Here is a 23,404-nt window from a genome sequence, read left to right as displayed (position 1 = left end):
ATACACTGAGCACGGCACCATGCAGTGTGGAATATCCCTTTGGATATTTGGGGTAGGCTGCCCCTGTCCCCTCCCAGTTCCCTATGCCCCCAGCCACATAGGGGAGGTGTGAGAAACTGAAAAGTCTTTGTGAGTTGGTGTAAACCCTGCTTAGCTACAACCAGAACAGCAGTGAGTTATCAATATTATTCTCATCCTAAATCAAAAACACAGCACTGTACCAGCTACTGGGAGGAAAATTAAACCTATCTGAGTGAAACCAGGACCTTATGTGCTTGATTTGGTCTTTAGTGGTTGCTTTGGAGCAACCAAGAGCAGGAGTTTTCTTTTTCTCCTAATTTTCTGATGTTTGTCTTTACTTGGTGAAGGTAGACTGGGTAATTGGAAACTATTAATATTTTGCATTTTGATGACCAAAGGATGCCTATGGGCTCCTTTTCCTCTTCACCCTATCTAAGCATACTACAAAGACCCATAAGTCCCTGTCTTAGCAAGCATGCAGTCTAAACAGCAATACAAAAAAAATTGTTGGACTGTGAACAATTATATGTAGAGCACACCTGAATGACAGGAGATGCATCCTGACTCATTGGATGGCACTGGCAGAGGCCAGGAGATGCTTGGTTCCAGCTTCTTGGTCCTTTGCCATCTCAATGGACTTGGATTTTGGTTTGATTTTTGACAGCATTATATGCCTCGTATTTTGCCAAGCAGCTCAAGCAGAGGCAGATAAGCACACTAGCAGATGCTGGGGGAGGGAACATCTTTTCAGTTTGAATTTTCTTGCCTATCTGTTTCCAAATTACATACTCTATGGGTCTTGGATTCAGAAGGAGTAGGAGCCTTTCAGTTGAGTTTTGGATGCCACTAAGATAGAGCCCCACAGAGTGGGTTTTTTTGAGGAGCTGGAGACTGGTCTGTTCAGAAACCACATTGTGGTTGGTGCTGTGATATGGAATCCTACAGCATTTCTAAACCTCCTTGCACCTCCTGTTTTTCTGTTGCAGATGTAAAGGCATCATTAATATAAGCATGCAATATGCTGCATGGGTAATTAAAGCATTCTTGTGTAGTTTTTCCTTGCAAAGTGGTACAGACAGTTACAGCCATATGTGAGTGCACTTAGATAAAGGTTGTGCTTTCTGGAGCTCAGAAACCATGTGGGAGACCCAATCCCATCTTCAGAAGGCACTTCATGGTTTCTGAGTCCCAGGATAGCTGCAAGGACATCACTAAGATGTTTTCAAAGAAGTCCTTTTGCAGTTCAGCTGCTCAAGAGTTCTTTTGCCCTAAAAGATCACAGAGAAAGACAAAGCCTTTACAACAAGTAAACTTTACAACTTTAAAGCAGGTGTTACCACAGCAGCTGTACATGAGTGACCAGGCAAGTGCATGCAAACCAGAGTGGTAGGAAGGATGTGCACAACAGGGTAGGCATTGACAGCATGACAATACTCACTTCAGTTGTTTTCCACTACCATCATGTATACTCAGCTTTCTGAAATCAGGGTAAATAGGCAAGCTGAGGATTGTTGTATTCCTGTGTTTCTGACATTACTGGACTTCTGGAAACTACTGTGATGCTGTTGCAGTATGACAGGTGGTCTATTATATAAATAAGAATGACTAAAGAAGAAATTGTTTATGTTCAAGGTGTAGAACTACATGAATGATTCAAAGGAAATGCAATTTCTCCCATTTTCCGACTGTTGTGTTCTTGGAAAGTTCTTTAAATATGCATGGAAAATGCAAGCAAAATAGGGGTTTTTTAAATTTCTAATTGTGTGTGCTGTTTTCTCTCTAGGGAGCAAACAGATGAACCAAAATAAATAAGGTTTATTCTACAGCTTTAGTGATAAAGATACTTGACCTGAATAATAGTGAGAAATAATGAATGCAAATGTTTGCAAGAAGCTGTCACATATCTTTATTATGTAATCAATACCAAAGAGTTGGGACTATGTTCACATAGTTGTGACACACCTTTAAAATATTATGGTTCATCATAAATACAATTTTAAGAGTACCATTCAAACCCCCTACTTATAAGGGATGTTTTTAATAGCTTCTCCTCCTTACCTTTGCATCTTAGGTACACACTCAAGGGAAAGTCTGTCCCTCCTTTGAAACTTCATGTAGCAAACTTCATGAGAGAGCAGGTTTCTGGATTTTTGGGATCAAAGTTTTATGAGCTTGGCTATTTTCAAAGCTAGAAAGCAAAGGGTTAAAAGGAGTCTTTGTATTTCTCTATTCCCAAACCACCATTTAAATTGAAACATAATTTTATGAACATTACATCTGAATGCCATTTCTTTTTACAGAATCCCTTACCTCTGGGACACTGGCTTGGATCAGGATTTTTTTTTTTCTTGCAACAGCTGTTCAGTGCATGAAATAAGCCAGTGGATGTGGTCCAGTTTATAGTGGGAAAGTGTCCATCTCCAAACCACCATCTCAATTGGCACTGAGTATCATCCTTGTCTCAGCAAAACGGCCAGAAATTGAATGAGCATGAATAATGAACCCTTTGCAATTGTCCAGGTCAGGTTGACAGCAATTTTGCCTCTGTCTATTGATAAACTTGGCAAAGGTTCTGCATTTCCAGGCACACAGAGGCCTTTCTTAATGGTTAATCCTCCAAAATAAAATGCACCAAGTTTGAAGTTGCTGCCATTCCTAGCACTGATGAATACATTGATGGAGCTTTCAGAACATTTTAATACGGGGAAAAACTTCTTACCCTAAACAGTTTTCATTTTAAAATCACAACCACAGGAACAGTAAAAGGTGGCTTCGTGTTGCAGTAATTCAGAGGATGAGATTTAAATAGTATAGACTGTCACATGACCTAAATTTTCAAATTTGGGTGTCTAAAGTTAGACACTGAAAATCAGGACAATTATTTTAGTCTTGCTACCCATTTTTGCAAGCACAGAAATACGTTGTTAAATCTCATATTCATTTTCTAGTGATGGTTTAGTTTTAACTCAGTGCTTTTTCTCTGAGGAGCCCTGAACAGTTTTATGAAGTGTGTCAATGTCTTGGTAAAGAAAATTTGATATTGAATCCCAGAAAAGTTGAATCTGTGCTCTCATCTTAATATCAAACTGTCCTTTCTACCCAGCCTGGAGCCTTTGGAGGTATTTGCAAGGAGGATTATCTTTCTTGGCATTCTCCATAATCACTGGAGAATGAGAGGCTCCAGTGCTGAAATGTCTTATTGGAGCCCTGCATTCCATCTGAGGAGCTTTTTGTCTGGTGTCTGTAGAGGGAACCCAGATCTGGATTCCTATCCATAAAAGTATCTTTGTGAGTACCTTCTTTTGTGGGATTAATGCAGTATAAGAAGACAACAACTCTTCCATGGTTGCTACATGAGGGGCATTTGTCCCTTCAGGTCTGACTTTTTCTTATCCTAGAGACATCCATTTATAAAAATACCTGAGCGGGGCTGATAAATCTTGGATTTGTCAAATATTTACTCAGGCCTTTCCCTTTGAAGGGCCTGGTGGGACACTCGTGTGTTGCAGAGAAATGAGATCAGATTTTTGTGTCAGGTTTGTCTTTATGTAATCCATCTCGATTGAGTCAAGTTAGGTGAAGAATGTGGTGTTAATTGACTGGTCCCTTTTGATCCATTTGTCCAGGCTGAGCCCTAGAGCCAACTAGAAAGCAGAAGGCTCAGGAAAAGCAAAAGGAGCATCCCAAATGCAGGCTTGTCTCAGAAGCTCTTTGCCAAATGCTGAAAGTGAGGGTAGAGACTTAGGGTTTATGTGGTTTAGGAACTTCTGGTGAAAATATTCACATTGCAGAATATCTGTTTTATCCAGATGGTTTTGTAGAAGTCCACCACCTTTCTGTCAAGGAACAGCTCTTTGCTCAGGGGTGGAAGCAGGTGAAAAAGAGATGGATCTAGGTGAGCTAGCAAGCTACCAAGTGGGCCATGAATGAGAAACTTGAACCTTGGTGTCTTCATGTCAGCCAAGTCACCTGCTGGCCAAATTATTTGGTGATTTTCTGTGCAGCTCTGGAAGGAGTAGGGCCTTTCCATCCCTCTGTCTCAAAGCCAGTGAGCTCAGGACTCACAAGGACAGTGCAAGACAAATCTTCAAAATTAAATCTTCCCTGGCCTGTAGAGATCATTATGTCTCTTCTCATCACTGCCCCCTTTCCCAAGACTTTGTCTTAGAACATCAAATTCATCATACCTTTTCTAAATATAAAGTAAAATTGTTCCATTAAAGGAAAGCTATACATCCAGTTCTGCATTTCTTCCTTTTATTCAATAGATTTGTTTCTCATTTCAGACTCATTTGAGACCTGAGACTGTGCAAGATCTTTAGAGAAAAGACCATTTCCTTGTAGTGTGTTTATACAAAACCTAATTCTGGGGACCCTGATCCATGAAAGGTCTGAATAGCTTCTACACGACAAATAATAATTTGGGAAATATAGGCTTAACCTTTGCAAAACCAAATGCATTTTCTGGTTGTTGTAGGGTGAAAGGGGAAAAAAAGAGAAGTGTGCATAAAGGAAATGGCATCTGGTAGGCTGCAGGAGAATGGACCAGTCTGTTAGGAATTAGTGCTAACAGGCCTCTAAGTTTCTTTCCTCAAAACTGCTGCAGTCAAAAAAAAAAAAAAAAAAAAAAACCACTTCACATTTGTGCTTAATTTCACCTCTGTTTATTCTCCTCTCCTGCTCCCTGAAGAATGTAGATGAGGTTTAAGTTAGTCTTAATAGTAATAGGTTTGGAATCTAGCACACTTTCACAAAATTAACTTTGCTTCTGTTGATCTGGGAATTAAAATGCTTCATTAATTTAGCAAGTCCTGGTTTGACAGCCAAATAATGCATTTTGTGAGTTGTACTTTTAAGTCTAAAATTCTTATCTGCAGCCCTCCATGGATGTCTCTGACATTCAGGGCAGCTTGCAGATCTGCATGGCCTGGAAAGAAGAAAAATGTGCCTGAATACATTTGTACACGTGCTCTAATACAGTTTATATGAACACGTTGTGTCCAAGCATGTATTTAAGCACTACATGAGTAGGTGACTATTAAGAAACCTGTTTCATCCCTTCTTCACAACATACACTTGGGGTTTTTTTCCCTTTTTCCTTTGTTGTTTTTTTTCTTTCCTCATTTACCAATGCAACTCTACACAAGCATCAATGTTTTGCTAAAGGGAAAGAGGCTGGGAAGCACGATGGATTTCTGTGCTGTATATTGGGGCTAGGGGAAGGGAGCAAAAAGCCCCAAACATGTCTGTATTGGAGGAAGAGATTTGTTATCTCTCTTCTTCACACCAGACACCATGTGGTACTGACTCCTTGGAAACTGAGGAGATGCTGATATTACCAAGTTCTCAACTGTACAGCTCTATAATAGTGTTCTCATGTTTCCTGTTCCAGTCATTCTGCAAATGCTCCTTATCCTGTAGATGTTTTCCTTAGAAACATCCATGAGCTACATGAGCCATGCTTTGATCATATATCAGGCTTGCAGACTGTGCTATTGCACAATGCATACCTGCAGAGGACTTGTATGGTGCCTTCAGAGTTTTCCCCAACATAGAAAATTACTCTCTTCTCCACATCTCTTATAAACATTTCCCCAAATCACTTTTATTTGATTGTGGCTTGTCTCAAGGCTCACTCTAGTCTGGGCTGTAAGGCTGTGCATGGGCACAACCCAAGCAAATGTCTACAGAACATAACCATGAAAAACTTCAGGATTCTCAAGGCTCTGTAAAAATAACTGCAAAGTACTAAAATTTGAAACAAGTTGAAACAGTTTTGTTTTATTGGTGTCTAAAAATGCTTATTCTCCTTAAGTGTCACCTCAGAGTGGTGCAGACCAGCAGTTTCACAAGGACATAATATGAAAGCAGGTACAGGTTCCCCAGCATGAGGCATCACTGGATTCCAGATTATAAAAGTAGAGAAGTTTATCCAGAGCAGTAATCCTGCTAATGACCACCCTTCACAGAGCTATCAAGATGGTAGATTCAGCTTAATTTGAACTTTGTTACTTTGCAGCTCTGTGATTTACACCTCAGAATCACAGAATATGCTGAGTGGGAAGGGACCCTTAAGAACATTGAGTCCAACTCCTGTTACTGTACAGGACACCCCAGGAGTCACACTGTGTCCCTGAGAGCACTGTCCAAACACTCCCTGAACTCTGTCAGGCTCTGTGCTGTGACCATTGTCCTGGGGAGCCTGTTCAGTGCTCAGCCACCCTCTGGATGAAGAACCTTTTCCTCAAATCCAACCTAAGCTTCCCCTGACCCCTTCAGGCTATTCCCTTAGGGATGTCACTGGTGACCTCAGAGAAGAGATCACTGCTGGTGTGTACAAAAATGTCATGCAATGACAATCAACTGTAATTTTCTATTTGTGCATCCTGTTGCAAAAGCAGGAATTTTTACCTATGCTAGATGGGTAAAATTCTTGGAATTTCTTTTCTCTGCTCCAATTACCATAGGTCAAGATGCGTCTGTAGATTCTGTAGCCCAGGCTAATTGTGTTTTGCTTGTGAAAGTCTGGTGAGTATGTTTTCATGACATAGCAGTGTGGCACTCTTTTCTTCCTATGCACTGCTTTATAACCTCAGTTATTTCAGAGGTAGCTCCTCTTTACTGTGGTTCATAGCAAAACTTAATATTTCTGTCTGTGTTTTGGGAGGGGTGAGGGAAGAGTTAATTTTGCTCTTCTGTTGTCTAGGAAACAGTGGTTGTACTTACTTCCCTTTCGAAAATAGATAGTGAATTCCACATTCAGGGAGCAATGAATAAGATAAAAAGCCGCAAGATTAGAAGCTTGAATTAGACACTGTTTGAGAGAGCAAAGATAAGTTTGTGTGTGCACTGAAAACTTTTCAGTTGCACTGGAGTGGAGTGGGGAGAAGATCTGCTCTTAAAGAAGCTGCTCAGGGCTTTTAGGCTCTGATGGTGCTGATTCAGCAAAGCGTTTAACTAAGTGCTTAATTTTAAAGATGTAGGGCCCCACTGAGCCCAGGGCTGGGGATGTGGTCCGGTTTGTGCATTAAGCACTTTGCCTCCCACCACTTGGAGAATTCAACCCTGTGCACATCGTGCTGAAAATTAAGAGAGAGAGAGACACCAGCAATTGCGATCTGGGCTCCTGTGCTGAAAACAAGCCATCCATCCAATTTAGGGCTGTAAATACTAAAATTGGAGATGGGGTTAATGACTCAGAACAACAGAACAGGGAACAGGATTTAAAAAAAAACAAAAAGCCTTGACGGTTGTCACAATGGTCAGCAAATGACAAGTGCATTTCAGTGCAAGTTTAAGACGATTATACTTGGAAGATGGAACTAAAATATAAAGCGAGGGCTGTATGCAGTGCTGCACGTTCAACTGGAAATGTAGGTTATGTACTTGGTATTAATTCATGTCCCAGTGAACAGGAAAAAAAAATCTTTCTTCGATTCAGATGGGACTCGAGCTGTAGATTTTTCTGACTAAGAAGCTCTGGATAATTCTTTTCTTATGTATTATTAATAGTTCTATTACATTAAATCTTAGGTGTTCAGAATGATCCACCAGAGGTGTTTCTCCCCCCCATTCTCAATCCATTGTTCCCAGCTGAAGTCTAGGGTGCACCTGGGTAGGTGAATCTGGGCTTGGAAAACTGGCACACAGATGCATATAGACACAATTTTCAGGACTAATTTTTTACAAGCAGCTCAGCAGATGTGTTTTCAGGAGGGATTTTAGTGCAGTCAAGGAGGTGCTGCCCTCCAAAAGGAGCTTCTTGAAGAATTGCAGAGTCCTGGGGAAGAACTACTAAAACAAATGAGCAGGAAGGGGGAGAGAGTGATGAAAAAGGAACATGTTGGGAGTAGTGAAGCAGAAGGATCCTGGCAGGGAGTGAAGAACAGGTTTTCTGGATGTATTTAAAGGTGTAAAAAAGGGCAGCCTCAGAGACAGTAAATGCAGATAGTAAATCTCCCAGGGTTTGTGATTACTATATTGTGATTTAAATAATCCCAACAAAATATAAAACCACTTAAAACCAATTCAGGACAAAAAAAAGAAGTCACATGGAAAATCCTCCCATCTCTTGTGTTAGTGATCACAAGCAGTCCCTTGTGAATGTGGTCAACATTGCTATACAAATATGCATGCCATGCTTCTGAGTAGCAAATTCCAGCCCACTTTGAGGGGAGCTTTGCAAGAGGTTTTGGAAATAAATATAAATGCAAAACCTAAAAAACAAGAAGGAATATGGAAAACGCTCAGGAGGATTTGTGATGACTTTGCAGACTGGAAGTTGGAGGCAAACTCCTAGGTTGGGAGATGTTTCCGAAATGGCAGTCAATTAAAATAATATGTGATGGAGGGTTGACAGTTTGGGTGTTTTCAAATGATCCAGCTGTAGCTTGGAGTGCAGTGGGTAAGGTGCAGTGCTTAGTTGGATGTTCTGTGGCAGTCGTTAGTCACCTTTTCCCTCCCCATAGAGCAGAGAGAGCCCTAATGACAGAGAGCCCTAATGATGCCTTCAGGGATGCTTGAGGAGTAGCACAGCTCCTACAGCAAGGTGCAGCCTGGTTCCCTCAGTCTGAGTTTCAGTGCTGTGTGGAGCCAGGACATGCCTGGAAGGGGTTGTCAGCCCCCCCTCATCACTCCAGAGCTGTTAGACAATTAGCAGCTGCTTCCTGCACATGGCCAGGAGTGGAAAGGGAGCTCCAACTCCACTGCCTCACACAGGGCTGGAAGTCATTTGACCTTTACTGTAAAGAGGTGAGAAATGTGAGTTACTGCTCAGCAGTAACACTTCACCATAAAGGGTTACCTGGCAAGGCCTCTGTGAGAGGCACTTGTGTTTTCTGATGAGCTTTGCCAGTGCTGCTCTTGCCTCATCCCTCTGACATCAACTTTCCTGAGCTGCTGCAGCCTTATGTAACTGCCCCAGCTCCCCTAGCAGCTTTTTTTGGGGGGGGAAAGGTGCTGATTCACCCTGCACACAGGTGCTGCAGCACAGCTTTGGTTGTATCTCTCTGGTCAGGCTGAACCTCTCTGGAGCAGAGCAAGGGAGAAGTAAAGAGAAAGGGAAAAAGTTGGAGCTGGAGGAAGGTCACACTGCAGCACTCATGCTTCTACTTCTCGAGAGATGCTTGTGAGGAAAAGACAAACCTGATGGATGGCTGTATTTTCAAGAGAATGCAATGCAAAGCAGGTGGTTCCTGGCACTCGATAGACCCAGGGCTGTGTCTGTGCTGCTTTCAGAGCTTCACCTTCAGCAGGCTTTAATCCTGGCTGCCACGGGTCATGCTGACAAAAGACACGATGGCAGAGGCTGTGGAGTGAACCACCCAAGTGCCAGGCTCCAGCAGAGCCGTGCCTACTGCAGAATACCAGCACTGATGTCTCTGTGATATTGGGGTGGTAATTAGCAGAATTCCATCTTGCCCAGCTGCAACACCATCTCCCCACAGTGCTGTAGGTGTTCACCCCATGCTGTGCTTGGTTGTGCTACCAGAGGTGGTTTCCTACATCTGGACCCCTCTATCACAGTGACTCATAGGTACTTAGGGCTTAAAACAGGAATTACTGGCCCTGGCTCAAGCAGCCAACTCAGAAATCTGAGTCTGTAATCTCAGGCTCTTCTGTGCCCCTTGGTCGAGGAGAAAGGGCACTCCAGGGCTGGATGTCCATCTCTTCCTGAGCCACTGGTGTACAGCAGATGGAAAAATGGCCTTGGAGGGCCAGTTTCTGTCCACTGATGAGAGAAGGAGCCAACCATGTGAGTTACATAGCCTCAGGCATCTGAGATGGGGCAAGATGACACGTGGAAAGACCTAGGGATGTGGGTAGAAACCAAGAAAGGGAGACATTTTAAAAATGTGCTGTTTTAATGAATATTTTCAAAGCAAAACAAAATTGAAGTCCCCGAGTAAGGTAGTCTGCAAAAATGCCAGACTTCAAAAGCCAAAAAGGGGGAGATATGTGGCTTTCAGTGTGCAGAATGCACAAAATATAAAAATATGTTTTGAAGACTTTTAAAATTCAGAAATCAGAGTCAGGAAGAAAAGAAAAGGTGAGATGAGAAGGAACGAAGAAGGGTTTCAGGGTTTTCTTTGTTGTTGCAGTTTTGTTTTTTTCACTGCTCATCAAAGCCTCCTTCAGGATTTCTTCATCATTCGGCTCTAAGGACCTGTCCCAAGAAGTGCCTCCTCTAGCAAGGATTAGCTGTTTGTTGTGAACATGCTAATTTCTGATCATAGTTCTGAGAGTGCATTTTCTTTCCTTACTGATAGAAACCATATTAGCTAATAAAAATAATTAAATTTATATTCTCTAGATGTAATTGGTGATTATGCCCTCTAGGTGGAAAAACATGCTTTCAGATGAGCAGAAGCCTATATTCTCCATTCAGATGGCTAAAATTCTTAAATTTCCACAGAAGTGGACTGCAGAGAGTTGTATCCCCCAAGCCTGCACAGAAAGGGCATTAGCAGCCATTTCCTGAAGTAATTTATAGTATTGTTCACTGTATTATGCCAACTCTAACAAACTCTCTCCTCCTTTACTGCTAGCATGGCTGTAATTCCAGTTACTCTATTGGGAATTTGGCTCTTGGAAAGCTAAGTGATTTATAAATTTTTAAGAAGTGATGCATACAGCTAATCTAAAGGAAAATGGGCTCTTGCAGCCTGTGCACCTGCTGTCTGGGAGGGGAGAGGATTTCTTGCAGGATTCCTCTGCTAAAATGGGAAAACTCTGATCATGTTTAGGGTAGCTTGTTTTAACAGATTGATGAAAGGCCATGGAGCCTAAAGCCTTCAGTTTATCCAGAAATTGTTAAAGTACAGGTACCTATTTTTGCAGCAGTGCTTAGTCTTGAATCATAATACAAACTTCCCAACTGCTGGCTATTTTGCATGAGGGAGCAGTTTTTTGTGAAACTGTGGTGGCCTTTATTTAGGTCACTTGGGTCCCTTCTCCTTTCATTCCTCCCCAAGATGCTTTCAGTGTGAGAAACAAACTCTTTCTAGGAAGCAATTTGTTAACAGCCTCCTTCCTTCCAGCTGGGACTTCTGAGCCCTGGAGAAGTGTGGTGCAGAAGGGATGCAAGGCAGGGAGCATGGCAAGAACTCCTCCTCCATAGTAACTTGGTCTTTGATTTCTGGATTAATGCAGTTGCAGTTCTGGAATTGCCTCTGAAGGACTTGCTGTATGGATACCCATGGCAAACATACACTTCAAAACATGTCTTAAAAGAATTTCACACTAATCCATTACCCTTGGTCCTTGACAATGTCTCCAGGTGAAAAGTTACATGGTGTTCCCACTCCCCTGACACAGATGGCACCTGACACCACAGAGAGATGGAGGAGAAGCTGCTTTCTGCCCTGCTTCAGTTAGTGTGTCATCGTTGCTAGAGAAACACAAGACCTTGGACTGGGATTCTGGCAGAATAAAAACCTTTCAATTCATATTTGATCACATTTAAAGGAGGGGGAAGGAGGGACCTTGTAAAAACCCTGTTCATCCACTAGAGAGCATATAGGCAGTGCTTCTCCTTGGAGAAAATAAAAATGTCAAGCTCTTATTATGCACAATAATGCAATGCAGTTTAAATGTTTACTGCTGTTCTACCCACCACAGTTACATATGGAGAAAAGGCTATGTGAAAACTAGAAGAAGACTTTTCAAATATATTACTTTTCATGTTCAAAAGCCTCTTATCTCCTTGTTAGTGTTTAATATCTCTTGTTCTTAAAGAGCGTTCCTATTCTCCCCATGGAAATATTAAATTATTTACAAAGTTCCTGAGAAATGCAGGGGTGGACTTGAGAAGGTGCAAAAACCGATCTCTGCAAGGGCATTTTATGGCTTTTAGAGGATTCCAGTGCTTCATTTCTGGCTGATGTGGTTTGGAAGAAGCTTTTGCAAACAAACTGATATGAAGCTGCTCATTCTGCAGATGATCAATCCAAGAATCTGGCACTGAGAAGGTGATATCCTTTGAAGTCTAATGATATTAATGTTGATTCTTAAATATTTCATAGCTGTTACTTTTGTAGTGATTTTAGTGCATGAGTTAAGGAGCACAATTTTTTTTCCTCATCTAATTTCCATTTTTCCCCTCTAAATTGCCTCACTCTGTGTGTATACAATACACGTATGTAACTTCAGATATAAACCATAGGGATCTGTGTGCATTAAATGGATAGTTGTACACCCCACTAATTAATTAAACTTTTTTTTTTCCCCTCATGGGTGTCAAATTTACTTTTTCCAAAGGCTGTTTATTAATACAGTGCATGTTAGAGGCAGTTTTTTCAGTGTAATACGTCGCTGACTTTCTCTGTTGCCCTAGTTAACCTTATTCTGTCCATCTGTAGGTTACAGATGATTCCACTTACACTTGTAACCTGCTGTGAGAGCTAGGCATGAAAAATAGTATAGAAACCCCAGGTAACTCCTCGAATACATATCTTTTCCTCTGGATTTTTTTATGCTTCTTTTATTTTGTGGGAGGTAAAATCCTTTGTAATGAATTTGCTACATTTGGATAAAGCAACATGGGTTTGTTGTACATTCATTATGTGGCCTTTCCTGGTTTTTTTTTTTGTTTTTTTTACTTTTTGTGTGCCATGATTCTGACTTACCAGTGGCAAGATATTTGTGTAATACTTGGATACTGGATGGATTTCCACTGACACTAATGGACAATCTGGTCAGGATTTTATTTGCCATCACCATCAAGCAAAACTTTCTTTTTGTTGTCTTTTGCCAAGTGATCAATGGATCCACTTAGATTATAACCTGGAGTTAGGAGTAGAATTACATGTTAATATCTCTCATTGCAATAAAACAACTGTTAGAGTCCATTACTTTTCTGGGAAAAAGAATGGGATTTGTTTAATTTTAACCGCCTCAGTAGTGTACTGGTGCATATATAAATGCTGATGAATGAAATCAAGCAATTAGAATTAGAAATTAATAACACAAGGCATCTAGTCATTTCAGCGAGTTTGCTTTTTGATTCTGATTGATTTTTCTAATATTTGCTAAGTGCATATGTATCCACAAAGGCTTTATATCCATATGCTGTATTTTTAAGATGCTGGCATGTTGACTTCTGGGAGCTAGATCTGTTATTTGACAGCATATTATGATTTAATTTCTGTTATCTGAAAAATTGCACCATTAAAATAGCTGATGCAGAATTTAAGTGTCTGTTCATTGTTCTCTTTTTCAAGATTTTTGGAAATTGCACTTGCTGCCTAACACTGTAAAGTTGGTTTACATTTCAGGCAGGGTTATTTTTCCTCTTTGAATGACAGCGAATATTTGTGTGCATGTATGCAAGTGTGACATGAAAATACGAAGATAAATGCCTTACAGGTCTGTTTTTGCTTTTTAATTGATATTTGGATGATATAAAGCAAGCAACTGCCATATGACAAAAAAGTGGACCAACTTTCCCAGCTGGATGTCATATTTGACGAAGTATGTAACCAGAGAAACTGTGAATTATGTAAAGTGCTAAATAGGATGCTGGGTGTAACTTATTACCCTGAGGGCTGGAAGATACTGCTTCTTATTTACGTGCACTTTCTGAAGCAACATTATTCTGGGTGTTTCTTAAAAGTGCTAAGCTTCGTTATTGGGAAAAAAAAATCGAGGAGTGAGTGTCATACTTCTGGTTTGCTATGGGGAAGGAGTGGGAGGTTTTGGAAGGCTGGCTGTGAGTAGTATAGAGTATGATTTCTTGAATTCTGGTCTGCTATGCCTTGCATGTGTGTGCTCTGCTGCTGCCAGGTAGGGACCAGGGTGAGCCAGATTTTCTGATACTCCTGACGAGGACAGATGCTGCTGTCTGGGTCCACTGAGATAAGAGTTCCTTGGGCCTCTTTGTTTTATATTCTGTGTTTACCTCACCAAGCAAGTTTTATTTACTTGTTGATTGTGTCCCTTTGTGGCTCTGTACTTGGTTTTTTTGGGTCTTTTTTTTCTCAGTTAAACTGAATTACATAATTTATTTTTACATATAGTTATTGAAAAACAGTGTACTACCATCAGGCACTCGCTTTGCTGCATAAACCTAATGCAGACTCTCTGAAATAGACATTTTAAATTTTAATCTCAATATAAAACTTGCTACTTTTATTTTTTTCTGCTTTCCATACTGCACCTGCTGTTCTTCCTCAGGATCCCTGGATTTGTTGCTGGGCCATGTGCAGCCCATTCTTATTTACCAACTACGACAAGAGTCATAGGTGATCTGTGGAGGCAGCCAAACGTTTTGCTGTAGCATTCAAGTTGTGCCAGGAGGTTGTAGCCACATGAGGGTGTATGAGCTGGTTTGGTTGTAGGAGGAAATAATCTTAAGAAGGACCAGATTTGGTGAAAAGCTTTGCTCTTGTGCTAAAAATTGTTACTTTGTGATGCATTAGGCTGGACTTGTCCAAAACCTCGCTGCTCAGAGCAGATAACTGGAGTCATAGTAGGCGTCTGGTTGGTGTTTGTGGGAGGGATGCATGTCAGAAAAAAGTTCATGTCCATCAGTTGTTGGGTGGTTTTGTTAAGATGAGGCAATATGAGCTGCTGGATCATGCCCTGAGCTCAGGGTTGTCTCTGCTGTCTCTGGCCCTTCAGGTGAAAGGACAGTCAGGGGACCTGCCAGGTTTCCATCTTCTGGCAGAGGCAGCTCACCTTGCCTGTCCCTTCGTTAACTGGAGGGGACAAAAGTGAGCGATGCTTTAAATACTCGAGGTCTGAAATAAATAATTTCAGCTGCTTTCCATGTTTTTATCTCTGTGCTTTCAGGGTTTTTTGGGGGGTTTTTCAAGGCTGATTTTGCTGTGCAAAGGGGAAGATGGATGTTTTCTACTCTATATATGGGCATTATGCAGGGTGGAGAGAGTCCAGGGAGAGGCAGCAGTGTGGCTGGGAGAGACAGCCTTGCTCTTGCTGAGTCTTTGGTGAATGGCAAACCTTCTCTTTCCTAAAGACCTGCCCAGAGACTTTCATGCTCTTGCAGCTAGCAAAAGGCACTGTCTTTTTCAAACTCCTGCTGAAGGAACAGGAAAATATCAAGAACTAGAAAACACCTGCATTATCCCCCTCTTAAAGAACCTTCCTGACTTCTTGGCAGATGAAGAGAAGAACTGGTGCATGCCTCCAGGAAGATTTAGGTTTCAGCTCATGGGTATTTTCCTACATAAAACCTTGTTCAAAATATGTTGGATCAGCTTACAGAGCAGCTCTGTGGGGTGCAATACACTGGAAAGTGCTTTTTTCCCATAAATCCGAGTGTTTTGGGGTCAAAGAAAGGAGAGTGCTGCTGTGGTGGTGACTCACAAGAGTCTCATGCTTCACTTTCACATGTGAAGAAGCTCTGTTCCAGCATGAAATCAGAATGCACCACGCCACAGGTGCTCGCAGCCACGAGCATGTGCCTTCCTTGCTATCTGTGCTCATTTTGAGCTTTAAGGTCTGCAGAGCTGGGGGAAAAGAACGAGAGAATGTTACTGTGCTGGTGTGGTGGGAAGGCCTTGCAGAATCCCTACAAAATGACAAATGTTGCATCAAAACCTCAGGAATCTAATAGCTTGTAAACAGCTTATCCTTCTCTAACTTTCCAAAAGTGTTTTATTTTCGCATAAATTCTATGTGATACCTACGAATGCAGCTATCTCCAATTACAATTCTATGATTTTTTCACTCACACATGAACCTAATTCTCACTTTTCTGTAGTAGCTTTGAAACAATGTAGCAATACGTAAAGTAGTTGAAAATTCAGAACTTTAAATATTGCTGTTGGAGCTTTGGTCCCTCTGTCAGAATTCAGGCAGTGGTATAGCAGTTGTTACCCAGTAATTTTTATTGCACAATGCAAAACCATTAAGCTTAGCTTAAGAAGGTGTTAAAAACACGACCAAACTGAATTTTCAGTTGGTTTCCTGTTTTTAACATTCAGATTCAAACTACAGTATGAGTGTAATGCTTCCCATCTGGGTCTCATCAGTTAAAAGTTACATTTTGGTAAATCTAATGATGACTTTCTGCTTGCTAATTTCACTGCAAGATCATAGACTTTAAAAAAAAAAACAAAAAAACATTGAGACACTCAAGTGAAAAGGAAGTTTGATATGTGCTATGTGTTTATTTCAAGTGCATAAGCACCTTAATGAAAAAAAAAAGTTATATTTTCCCCTTCTTTATTAACTTGTCAAAAGTCTTGGGCTAAAAATGAAAACATTTTGTAGCCTTCAGTGCACTGTATTCAAGTTCTCCTTTTAAAAGCTTCAAGTAATTTTTAAAAATCAATTTACCAGTTTCCAAAAGGCTTCCAATCCCAAGTATCCTAGTTCTGTAAAGTTTTGTGAATCTTCTCCTTTTATGTTAGTTGATCATTGTGTCCTATATCTAAGTTGTTAGGTATAGGGAAGAATTACCCTTATAATTCTCTATAGTCATCATTATTATCTCTGTCATTCCCAAAATAATTCAGAGCTTAAAAATACCATCTTTAAAATATACTTTTTTTTTTTCTTTCACACAGCAAGTAATCAGTGTTCAGACTCAGGCCCTTTTAAAATACCTAGTTCTACTGGCCAGAGTTGGATATTCAATAATCTCATTTTTCACTAGAAATGTTGGGGATTTTCCTAGAAATTTTCACATAACCTCCTGCTTTCAGTTTGAATTTTAAATCCAAGTGATTTAATTTTTGTATAAACTTGTTCCTGGCATTTGCTCTGTACCAAAATTCAGCCTTTCTAACTTTTCCAGATTTCTTTCCCTGTGTTCTGCAGCGAGTTCAGCCCTGCTTTTCTGTATTAGTTAACCTTTTGCCCTATAAATATTCCTTCATGGAAATTTTTCCTGGTTGGCTCAGGTTTGTGATAGTCAGGGAGCCTGGGCTGATAAGGAAACCCTGCTGCCAGTGTGCCGAGGAAAGCATTAAACCACAGCTGCACTCCTTAGTGCTCCTGTCTTTACCTGTCCCAATCTCATACCATTACACTTGATTTATCCAGTGTAACGTGATCCTTATACAAAGCCAAGCTTGGTTGTCATAAGGCCTTCCATTTTCATGCCTTTCTTATCTCTTTTCCAGCTGCATGTTCCCCAGTGCAACAAATAGCTCTGGTGTAAAGCTTTCACAGTAAAAGGAGCCAGGAGTAAATTTGTGCAGGTTGGGTTTTGATGGAACTTAGACAGATAAATGTGGTTGGGGTTTTTTTTATTTATTTTATTCTATTCCCTTTTAGTCTTCTGCTTTCTGATTTCTTTCCATGATATTAATCACCTTGCTTACCTCAGTACTGGAGTGCTGGAGATAGGAGCTGTGAGATGCACCATTCTGTAGCATATACTGATATCTGCAGGTTTTCCTGATCTGCCTGCAAGTGCCTTGGGAGCCCAGCTGCAGCCACCTCAGGCTGCCTTCTGGAGGGATGCAGGGGGCAATTTTGCATTTCCATGAAGCTGTGTGTTTAAAAGCTAAATAAACTAAAATATGCACAATGCTTCCATAGTCAGTCCCACCAGGCCACCTTCCTCATCAGACTTTGACATAAAACATCTCTCAGCATTGATCTTTGTGTTGGATGGAGCTTACGGTGTGGTTAGCAAAGAAGGCTTTCATTCATGTGTCCCTGCAAATTAAAACAATCAAAGAGCTTAGAGAAATATAAAACAAGTTGCATAATGGGAAGATGCTGCTAAATTCAGGTGATTAGAAATAATATCATGCCTTTAGAAGTCTTTAAATTGATTGAGAAATGCCAGATTTCTGTGATACAAAACAATTTTAAAATCTAACAATTTATATTTCTTTGACTTAGGAACTTTCTTTCATGTTTTAATTCTTTTTCTTTGAAGCCACATAGACTGAAAACTTACTTTGCTCATTTTTAGAAGGGAAACCCAGGGCTCCCCTGCAGTATAATTGCTTGTGTCCTTCCAGTTTGGATTTTGATTTGTACAGAGTATTTTTGGATGTATCAAAAACATGACTTACAGTCAGAATATGTGACCTTGTCAACATTTCAGTAAGCAGAGGTCAAACCAGAACATGAGAATACAATTTACATATTCATAGTTGCATAAATTGTCCCAAAAGAAGGTCTTTTATTATATATGCTGTCCATTTGCATGCTTAGTTAATAGTTTAGTGGGCACCATGGAGATGTCAGCTGCTTCTTTACTGATATATTTTATTTTGCATAAACCCACATACTTTTTCAGACAAGAGAATTAGTGTAATCTCTTTCAGAGTGATAGCAACATGAGTTCAATGCCTTCAAGAAGGGATGATAGCATTGGATAGCTGTTGAAAAGGAAGAAATCTTTGAAATATTCTATTCACCTATGCAGTTAAAGTGACTAGAGATTCAAACAAACATTGATGCAACTTCACTGTCTGTAAGTCTATAAGCACCTGCCTCCAAATTAAACAAACAGAATAAACGAACTGTGAAAAAAGAGAGGATATTTGAAAGGTAATGCAAGTATAGTTACTGTATGAAGGTATGGCAGTTTTTTAACAGTGTGAATAAAAGAAATGGGGCAGGAAAATCATGGGAAAGATAATGTAAACTAATGAAAACTTACATCGTTTCCATGAATAGCTTTTAGGGGGTTAGGGTAAAAAGCCATTTCATGACAGAATAAAATAATAAAGACAGTGATCAGTGGTAGTCAGGGCCAAGATGCAGCCATCTGAAGATGAGAAAACCCAGGTGTGATCCAACATTGCTTTGGTCTGATTTTTGGTAGCATCTTTGTCACCAATGATTGTTCTCATGAATGTTTGAGGATTTCTGCTCTAATCAGCTCCATGAGCCCTGAGTGTTCAAAATTCTCTAATATTTTTAGTCTGAGTACAGCAAAGCTAAACCTGCTTTCAGTTGGGATAGTTTGCAATGGTGAATCAGGCCAACCCCTGAGAAAAGGTGACAGAGTTGCAGGGAAGACAAAATGTCAGGAAAGGAACAAAACCCCAACCTGCTTACTAGTGAAAGCAAAGACTGTGACCTAGTTTCCCTTTTTTCATTAGGATGTGGTTTAGCAAAATTGCCACCATGTGCCTGCAGAGGTGATGAGCCCCAGCCACACCACAGGGCTTCCCAACAGCTGAGCTCTGCAGAGCTGGCACCATCTGCACAGCAGATCATCTGCCAGAGCTCTGGGGCAAAAAACATCAATCCAAGAGGCAGCAGGTAACTCCTGAGAAACACGGGGCCCCTGCCAAACCCCCAAGTGGGGCTAAAGCACTCACAGGAATCGAGGCAAGTCAAAAGTAGAGCAAGGGCTGTGGCAGAGCCTGCCCAGGTTCACCTGCCCTGTGTTTGTGCCTCCGCCCCTCCCAAGCACAGGCACTTGCCAAAGGAAACTGCAATTCTTATGCATGTCTTGAATTGCAGCCAGGTAATTACCTTCAGGAAATTTTCATGTTGCTAAATGATAATCTATAGAAAGTGAATGAGGAAGTCAGGCTGGAGGGGGGAAGCTAAAAATTTTGCAGTAAAATACACAACCATCTTGATTTAGAAGCTAGGTATAGGAAGATCTAGGTGTGATCTTCAGGGAATAGTCTGTTCTGTAAGTGCTAATCCTAGGAGGATACTTTGCCTTTGGTGGATATACACAATGCCTCCATACTGGACTCAACACACTGAATTTTGATCCTGAACTACCCAAAATTAGCATTGAGCAGTATCAGCCTATTGTAACAGTGCTGAGTGACAGAACTTTGCATGTGACTTTTCAAGAATCCAACAAAACATCTCTGCTGAAGAGGCTGTTTCCTCAAGCTGACTTTCACATTCACTTTTGGTTTTTTCATTGCTATTAATTTATTTCCTGCATTCCATTAAAAATGGCATTTACAGGTCAAGGAGCATTAAAATGATTTCATTTGCAAAAAAAAAAACAACAACCACCACAACTGAAAAACAAGAGCAAAACCCTCTCTGCCTTTGTTGATTGTGCAGTTTACCAAAGATTTACATTTTTCACATCTGTTGCCCTCCCATTATAGTTTTCATCTTGCATGTAAAATTGATACAGCAGCATAAACAATCTCCCAGTGGCTGGAGAAGGAAAACTTAATAATAGCTCTGATTCTTTTTTTTTGTCCAAAAAAATATAAAACTTCTGTATTTTTTTATGATGCCACAACAAGTGGAGAGTTTGACATTATCACGTTAACTGCTAATGTATAAATGCAACACTAATGACTAGAATTAAAACTTTGTATAATGACCTTCCCTTGGTTCAGCCATTAAAAATACATTAATACTCTGTCTTGCAAATTGGACTTGATGCAATTTTATTCATCAATAACTAGTTTGTGGGAGTTTTGTTTGTATGGATATCTGTGTTTATTTTCTGGAAAATTATTCTGTTTTTGTCTTTTGCAAAGTAGAAGTCATCAATAGGTGCACTTATATAGTCTTTATTTTATTTTTATTTGCAAGAATAGTAGCCAGAATAAGGAAACTCAGTCCTCCCTCTTTCTACCTTGTACTCGAATTTGTCAGCTTTATCCACTGCTGTGTGCTTGAACGTACCCATTTGTACAATTTGTGTCTTACTCATCTCAAGTGAAAATTGAGACTTAATTAACAGATGTTTGTACCTACTTTCACATCCCCCTAAGAGCCACACTATGTAGGTGCAAAGCAGTTGTTGCTGGGACATGAGAACATTGGAGCACAGGCTTTTTTGGAGATGGACAGCAGGTTACAAAAGGCTACGTGGACCATAGCCTTTATTTTACTTTTTTTACAGATACATCTGAATCTTAAAAAAAAAATCCCTGTTTTGAAGCAGGTGGGGCACAAGACAACAAAAAATACCTCCCATATAATAGGTTTTACTTCTTGCATCCCTCTTCTACAACCTGCATGCATCAAGGTTCTAAAGCTCTGAAAAGCAAGCTCTGAGGTGAACAAAAAGACTGCTGGAACAGCAGTGGGCATGTCAAAGCACACTTGAAGATAACAGCTGTCAGGACACAGGAGAGGAAAATGCAACCAAGTACACAGGCTGCAGGAAAACTTGGCCTTGGGCATTTTGCTTTCCCTTCAGTAGTTTTAACTCTTTGTACTCCAGAAATGGTTTTTAAAGAGAAAATCCTTTGTGAGCTGTTTCTGAAAAATGAAAATACACAAAGAACTAGTAAATGGCTGTTGGGCCACTGCTGTAAAGTGCAGGGAGGGCTGCATTTAGACAGCTTGGCTTTTATCTGATTGTGAGCTGTGTGTTTCCTCATACGGGAACTACCGCCAACCCAATTTTAATCAGTTGCAATTTTGTTTTTGCGTCTAAATTAGAATAGCTTGGCTTGAAGGGGAAGTGAAAAGAAATGTCTGTCAAAGCATTTCTATAAAGCAAGAACTCTTTCACTTTAGTTTCATCATGCATCTCCAGGCTGATATTCTTCATTTTACCCAAATATTACCAGGATTACTACTCTAGTGTATTTTTCATCAGCTTTCTGCTTGCAAAGCTAAACAAACAGTTCATGAGCCATGCTGGGAAATCTCCCCAAAGACTTTGCTCTTTAAAATATTTGAGTACTAGCATGACTCAGATTGGGAATGGAGAATGGAAACTTTCAGTTCTGTTGTTGTCTAGAATCCACCTTGATTTGGGAACAACCAAAAATATTCCTTCCTGATGACTGCTCGGGGGCCTCTGTGAGGAGACTCGGCGGTATCAGTTACTGCAAGTAAGCAGACACGTATTTGGCACATGCCTCAGCAGAGACCAATGTACCTCCCAGCCAAGCTGAGGGACTCTTAGCAGGACAGAGCTTGATTTGTGACTAAATTCCAACCTGTGACCCAGCAAAGCTCCTCGCTCTACTGAGCCTGTTGCTCCTGCACTTTCCACCTGCATTATATCCAGTTAGAACGAAAATGGCTAAATACAAGTTTCTGCTAGCATCTGTTCCCGTGCCTGTTGTCTGAAACAAAGCCTAATTATCACAACCCCTTCCTTCATATTTTCTTTTGGCTTCCCCAGTTGTCTACAGCTTTGATATCTGGAGCATAAATGCCAAGGCTGAAACGTGCATTCAATTAGATGACTCTTGACTGACCTACATAACAGTTCATTCATGAGATAATGTGACCTGGAGTCATGGAGATAGAAGCCAGTTGATTGAGTTGGCTTGGCTGTGTACACTGCAAACTCTCCAGTGATTGAGGAATCTAAAATTAGCCACACACGGTAGGTTGTCGAGAGCCTTTCAGACCCGGCTCTATTTTGGTAATATATTTTTTATGAGATGGGCGTATAATTTGTCACATTACAATTCTTTAATGCTTAACTTTATTAGCATGAGGTACTTGGGTATCAAATAAAACGAGCAATTAAGTGATTTATGCTTAAGGTCTGCTCTCAGTTCAGGGCGTAGGTAACCAGCTTCCCATGAAGGGGCAAGAGCATGCACAGTGTTTACCACTTCCTTCAGAGAGCTACAAAATGGTGCTTTTTGAAGATGAACCTCGTCGTGCTTGTAAATCCCAACTGCCTATTAGTGCACCGCAAGTTAAAATGCATTTTCGTATTAAAGGTTATTGTGAGTTTGCAGAGAACCACAGGGTGTTTTCCTTAGCTTTTACCTACTACATTTGTGAACATGCAGCTTTCAGCTGTGGAGGGAAAAAAAAGTTAACCAGGGAGCAAGTGTTTTCAGCATAACGACTGAGCGACAGTTTTTGTATTGCTAAGCCACAAAGGAAGCTCAGATAAAGGTTGTAGGTCGGAAAGAAACCTTGAGGAGCATGCTCGTGAAGTGAGGCACTTGAAGAAAGGCTGCAGCTGTCACTTCCACATCTGAGGGGCTGTGAGGTATTTAAACCATTTTTTTATTCTCTCTTGTCTTAAAGATTCATTAACAGAATAATGTAGAATTTTCTGGTGTCTTTTGGGGTATACGTCCTTCAGTTTTTATTTTTTCCCTCAGTAAGTGTGGTAGGAGCAGTTTGTGCTCCGTCACATCCAGCTCCTCTCAGATGGAGCTGCTTTGGTGACTGATGTGTGTCTCAAGGAGGAGGGGGGGACATTTTGTACAGGGAGGCTGTGGGCTCCTCAAAACACATCTGGGGCACAGCACCACAGTTCCTGAGCCTTTCTCTTTTAGTAGATGCATCTCGTGGGTTTTTACATGCTTTTAAAGAGCAGGTTGCTTGCTGCCTCCTTCTCTGTCTCTCCCATGGTTCCGTGGTTAACTCTGTGCTGACATAGTGGTGATCCTGTCTTGGGGATGATGGAGACTAATCAAAATGCCCAGAAGCTGGCTGTCAGATGTCCAGCAAGAGGTTTTGGAGAGTCTTTTTTTTAATTCCTTAGGGATTCAGGGTTTTTTAATTACTTGACGTTGTATAAGAAATAAGG

At 40.7% G+C, this 23,404-nt stretch overlaps 1 protein-coding gene across 16 annotated transcripts in view; it reads left to right on the top strand.

Moving 5' to 3' along the window:
• The window catches only part of CELF2 (CUGBP Elav-like family member 2), a 535,828-nt gene that overhangs the window by 318,994 nt on the left and 193,430 nt on the right, over positions 1 to 23,404 (top strand). For 2 of the 16 annotated variants that reach the window (XM_088165952.1, XM_088165950.1), the window contains exon 1: positions 22,754 to 22,858. The exons of the other annotated variants lie outside the window; for them this stretch is intronic. The gene's annotated coding sequence lies outside the window, so the exon portion shown is untranslated. Of the gene's footprint in view, positions 1 to 22,753; positions 22,859 to 23,404 lie in introns of those variants that run through there. 16 annotated transcript variants of the gene reach the window in all.

This window comes from Sturnus vulgaris, chromosome 5, assembly GCF_052056855.1.
Source record: "Sturnus vulgaris isolate bStuVul1 chromosome 5, bStuVul1.hap1, whole genome shotgun sequence".
NCBI classification, from domain to species: Eukaryota; Metazoa; Chordata; class Aves; order Passeriformes; family Sturnidae; genus Sturnus; species Sturnus vulgaris.
This window is presented reverse-complemented; position numbering and strand designations above follow the sequence as displayed.